Here is a 6060-nt window from a genome sequence, read left to right on the forward strand (position 1 = left end):
ATCTGAGGCTCAGAGCTGCCAGGAGGGAGGATGATGGCTAGGGGGAGAAGGGGCTTGGGAGGCGGGACTTGGGTGTGGTTTTGCTGGTAGAGTCTGGGCTTTATGTAGAAATGGCAACTTGCAGGAATCTGGCTGTAGGGTGTGTGTGTGCGTGTGTGTGTGCGTGTGTGTGTGTGTGTGCGTGTGCACAACTTGCAGGAATCTGGCTGTAGGGTGTGTGTGCGTGTGTGTGTGTGTGTGTGCGTGTGTGTGTGTGTGCGTGTGCGCAACTTGCAGGAATCTGGCTGTAGGGTGTGTGTGTGCGTGTGTGTGTGTGTGTGTGCATGTGTGTGTGTGTGTGTGCGTGTGCGCAACTTGCAGGAATCTGGCTGTAGGTGTGTGTGTGTCCTCATATGCTCCAGTAAAACCCCACCGGCTTTCAGGTGTTTCCACGTCACGGGGCAGCCGTCACGCCCCAGGTGTGAGGAAGCAGCGTGGCCTCTGGGGAAAGGCTACTGGAAGGACAGTCGGACTCAAGCTGGCCTCTCGCTCTGGCATGGCCCTGGCCTCTCCCAGTCTCACCTGCAAAATCAGCAGGGCCCGAGCCGCGGTGGGTGCAGTCTGAGGAGGCATGGCCACTCAGTATCCTGAAAACCGGCAAATGAAGGGAAAGATGCACGGATGTTTATTTTCTTGTCTAAACTGTGCCTCAGAGCTGCTTGTGGTGGCACACACCCGTAATTCCGGTACCTGGGAGGACCCAGAAGACCAGAGGTTTGAGGTCAGCCTCAGTACCTAAGTGAGACCCTCGGCAATTGAGCAAGATGCTGTTTCAAAATAAAAGCCGGGCAGGGTGGCACGTGCCTGTAATCCCAGTACTTGGGAGGCTGAGACAGGAGGGTCGCAGGTTCGCAGCCAGCCTCAGCTACTTAATGAGGCCCTCTGCAACTTACACCCTGTTTTAAAATAAAGAATAAAAAATAGAGCTGGGGGGTGAGCTTGGAGGTAGAAGGCCCCTGGGTTCAACCTCTAAAACAAAAAGGTTTGAGGATATAGCTAGGAGGTAGAATGTGCCTGGGTTCAATCCCTAGTACAAAAAAAACAGAAAAGAAAAAAAAGAAAAATTGCACCTCAGAGAAAACAAGTAGTGGGTGAGGAAAATTTCTTCTTAAAGCCGGTGAGCAGGGCTTCGCCTCCCGGAGCAGCCAGACCGCGTGGCCCCCTGAGGCGCGAGGGGCGCAGAGCCCCACAGTCAACACCGCAGTGACCGTGACACCTCCTGCTGAGCCCACCAGACACCTCGAGAGCAGGGGGAGGGCCCGCTTCCTCAGGGACAGGCAAGAAAGAGCAGGGAGCAGACAGGGAGCTTCAGACATTTTAACAGGTGGTGGCGCCTGCCTGGAATCCTAGAACCCGGCTTCTCAGCCTCCCGAGTACTAGGGTTATAAACATGTGCCACACCTGGCTGAGGGGGGCACTGGGGATGGAACCCAGGGGCATTCTACCCTGAGCTACATCCCTAGCCCTATTTTATTTTTAAACAGGGTCTCACTAAATTGTAGGGGGCCTAAGTTGCTGAGACTGGCCTCGAACCTGCGGTGCTCTTGTCTCAGCCTGGCGCATTTGTCCGTTTTTTGTTTTTTGCCATACCAGGGATGGAAACCAGGGGTCATTTTACCTTCAAGCTACACCCCTAGCCCTGTTTTTAAAATTCTTTACTTTTTAATTATTATTATTTATTTATTTATTTTTGGTGGTACTGGGGTTTCTGGAAACCCTTCTACCTCTGGGCTAAACACACAGACCTATTTTTATATTTTTATTTGAAAACAGGGTCTCTTAAGCCAGAGAGGCTGGCTTCGAACCTGGGTGATCCTCCTGTCTCTGCCTCCCAAGCGTGGGGATTACAAGAGTGTGCCACTATGCCCAGCTTTTATTCTTTATTTTGAAACAGGGTCTCACTAAATTGCAAAGAGCCTAAGTAGCTGAAGCCATCCTCGAACTGTGATCCTCCTGTGCTGGCCTCCCAAACGCTGGGATTATAAATGTGCGCCACCACACCCAGCTCATTTGTCCGTTTTATTATTTATTTATTTGTGGGTTGGGGGATGGAACCCAGAGGCATTTAACCTCTGAGCCACACCCCCTGCCCTCTCTTTTTATTCTTTCTTTTTATTTTTTTGTGGTACTGGGGGTGGAACCCAGAGGCTTTCTACCTCCAGGCTATACTCCCAGACACATTTTATATTTTTTTATTTGGGAACAGGGTCTCACTAAGTTGCTGAGAGCCTAAGTAGCTGAGGCTGGCTTCGAACCCGCGCGATCCTCCTGTCTCAGCCTCCCAAGCGCGGGGATTACCAGCGTGCGCCACCACGCCTGGCTTTATTCTTTATTTTGAAACAGAATCTCACTAAGTTGCGGAGGGCCTAAGTAGCTGAGGCTGTCTGCGAACTATGATCCTCCTATCTCAGCCTCCCAAACACTGGGATTAAGAGCGTGCACCACCATGCCTGGCTGGATTACTTTATAAATTTTTTTTTTTTTTAGTTCTGTATTGTGGATATTAGTGGATGCTTAGCTGGCGAATCCTCCCCATTCTGCACTCAGATGATTGCTTCCCTTGCTGTGCAGAAACTTCCTGGCTTCTGTAATTCCACTCATCAGCTCCTGATTTTGGAGTCCAGCAGACACTCGGGGAGTATGAGTTTGGAAGTGTTTCTTCCCTTTTGATTCTATGGCCTAGTTTCAATAGCCTTGGTATTGGTTCTTTTGAGTTCTGCTGTTTTGCTGGGCATGGTGGTGCGCGCCTGTAATGCCAGCACTTGGGAGGCTGAGACAGAAGGATTGCAGGTTCCAGGACAGCCTCCATAACATGGCAAGACTCTCACCAACTTAGTATCTGTTTCAAAATATAGAATAAAAAGGGGTGGAGGTATAGCTTGGAGGTAGAATACTTCTGGGTATAATCTCTAGTACCACAAAAATAAATTAATAAAATAAAAAGGGCTGGAGGTGTAGCTCAAGAGGTAGAATGCCCCTCAGTTCAATCCCTAGCACCCCCCCCCACCCAGTTTATAAAATTCAGAAGTAAAGCCTCAAAGATTTTTCTTTTTTGGGAGTCTTTTTATTACTGATTCATTACTTGTTATTGATTTATTCAGGTCTTTGATATATTCTTGGTTTAATTTTGACAGATTATATGTGTCAGAAATTTGTCTTTCTTCTAGATTTTCCAATTTGTTAGCGTATAGTTTTCCAAAAAAAATCCCTAAGAGCCAGGTGTGGTGGCGCACGCTTGTAATCCCAGTATTTGGGAGGCTGAGACAGGAGGATCACACAGGTTCGAAGCCAGCCTCAGCTACTTAGTGAGGCTCTCAGCAACTTAGTAAGACCCTGTTTCCAAATAAAAAAATATAAAACAGGTCGAGGAGTGTAGCCCAGAGGTAGAAAGCCCCTAGGTTCCATCTCCAATCTCACACACACATACACAAACACAAATAATAAATAATCCCTAAAGATTCTTTGAATTTCTGTAGTATAAGTTTATCTTTTATCCCTTTTTTTTTTTTTTTTTGAGGTACTGGGATGAAACCCAGGGGCATTCTACCTCTGAGCTACACCCTCAGCCTCTGAGCTACACCCTCAGCCTGATTTTTTATTCTTTATTTTGAAACAGGGTCTCACTAAATTATGGAGGGCCTAAGTAGCTGAGGCTTGAACCTGTGATCCTCCTGCCTCAGCCTCCCGAAAGCTGGTATTACAAGCGTGCACCACCACACTTTATTTTGAAACAGGGTCTCACTGAGTTGCAGAGGGCCTCGCTAAGTAGCCGAGGCTGGCCACGAACTGTCTCAGCCTCTCAACACGGGGATTACAAGCGTGCGCCACCATGCCTGGATATCATCTATTAAGGCTGCAAAACTCCCCAGTAGCTGGGACTGTCAGGGTCTGTACTTTGAAGACTAAAGGTGTCAGAGTCACCTTTAGCCCTGTGGGCCGTAGGTCACAGGGATTCTGTTCCTCTTGCTATGCTGCTACGTCAGGTCTCTGGATTTTATAAGGTTTTTTGTCTCTCTACTGCTAAATGCTAGTGTTCTCCCACAGCCACTTTAACATGTAGCTTTACAGGAGGGCGTGGCGGCGCACACTTGTAATCCCAGCATTTGGGAGGCTGAGACAGGAGGATCACAGTTTGCAGATAGCCTCAGCTAGTTAGTGAGGCCCTGTTTCAAAATAAAGAATAAAAAATAGGGCTCGAATGTGTAGCTCGGAGGTAGAATGCCCCTGGATTCAATCCCCAGTACTGCAAAAAAGAAAAAAAAAGAAAAATAAATAAATAAAAGCCGCAGCTCAGCTCTACCCCTGTGCTTGTGGAAGCGCAGGTGAGTCCTGAACACCTCAGTCATTTTGGCCACCAACAGCCTCATTTTTTATGATCACCGTTAAGGTGTTTTTCTAGCTTTAATGTACATAAAAACCTAGTTACAGAAAGTTAAAGTTGCCAAAAATTTAATCATAGTTTTCTATTATATGGATTTGAATATATTATCTTCTATAGAGATTTAAACCTGTGTTATTAAATACCTTTGTGTGTGTGTGTGTGTGTGTATACCTGGGGATTGAACCCAAGGACATTGTAGCTCTGAGCTACACCCCCACCCTTAAAAAATTTTTTTTTGTAGTAATGGGGATTGAACTCTGAGCTGTACCCCCAGCCCTGTTGTGTTTCAGGGTCTCACAAGGTGCAGACCTGGTGATACTCAGCTTCTTGGTGTGACCGCCCTGCTCTGTGAGCAAAGTGCTAGTGAAGGGGGTGGAAGGGGCAGCAGCCTAAGGTTTATTTATTTATTTATTTTGGGGCAGTATTGGGGATGGAACCCAGGAGCATTCTACCTCAGAACTACACCCCCCAGCCCTGTTTTTTACTCTTTATTTTGAAACAGGGTCTCATTATGTTGTGGAGGGCCTCACTCTAAGATGCTGAGGCTGCCTTGAACCTGCAATCCTCCTGTCTCAGCCTCCCAAGAACTGGGACTACGGTCAGGTACCACTGTGCCCAGCTCCTATTCTATCTCTTAAAGATACGTGCAGAAAGGATATATCAGACATGGCTGTAAAGTGTCCAGTGCTGCTACATGTAGTGACATACTCATGTAATCCCACTATTTGGAAAGCTGGGACAGTAGGATTATAGGCTCAAGGCCAGCCTCAGCAAGTTAGCAAGACTCTAAGCAACTTAGTGAGAATAAAAAAGGGCTGGGGGTATCGCTCAGAGGTAGAATGACTCTGGGTTCAATCTCCAGTTCCCTTCCCCTCCAAAACAAACAAACAAACAAACAAACAACAATTCAGCGATGAGAGTCTGTAAGAAGCAAGGGAGATGAAATAAGACTGTGAGTTGGAACTTTTTAAAGCTGGTGAGATGATGTTGTAGTTCAATGTTTGTTTATAATTTCTACTCAGGGGGAAAGAAGTTAGGAAAAGTACCTGGCATAGAGGAGCAGCTCGGTACATAAGACTCGCAGCAAACTGCACTTTAGGGAGACTAAGGAATTTACCCCAAATCACACAGAACTGGCAAAAACCCATGGTGTATGTGATGGGCGGCAACAATAATTATAAAAGCCACTCAGTGAAACTGAATTTTTATTCCAAATGAATATACTGTCTAGAAAGACAATAGCTAACACTCAAAACAATGTACTTGGTTGGAAATTAAAAGTAGTTGATTGGCCCGAGAGCGAGCAGGGTGCTGATCTCAGCACTCCGATAATGGTTATGCCCAAGAAGCATAAAAATAGCCGGTGTCCTTTTCATACACAATCTGGGTACACAGAATTTACAGCAAATAACATAAAACAAGAATAAAGACAGGAAAGGGGAAGAAAAGAAAAATCGCCACGAAATCCCAAACCTCAGAAATTAACATTGAATTAAAACAGTGTGAAGACTTTTGGTAGCAAAATTTCCACAATTTTGAAAACGGGAGTCTTCAAGGAAACGGGAGTCTTCAAGAGTCCTTCTTCAAACTCAAAAGCTAAAGGAACTGGCCTAGAAGAGCTGCTGCCTGCGGGAAGATGG

Source organism: Muscardinus avellanarius, assembly GCF_963383645.1.
Source record: "Muscardinus avellanarius genome assembly, chromosome: 3".
Taxonomy (NCBI): Eukaryota; Metazoa; Chordata; class Mammalia; order Rodentia; family Gliridae; genus Muscardinus; species Muscardinus avellanarius.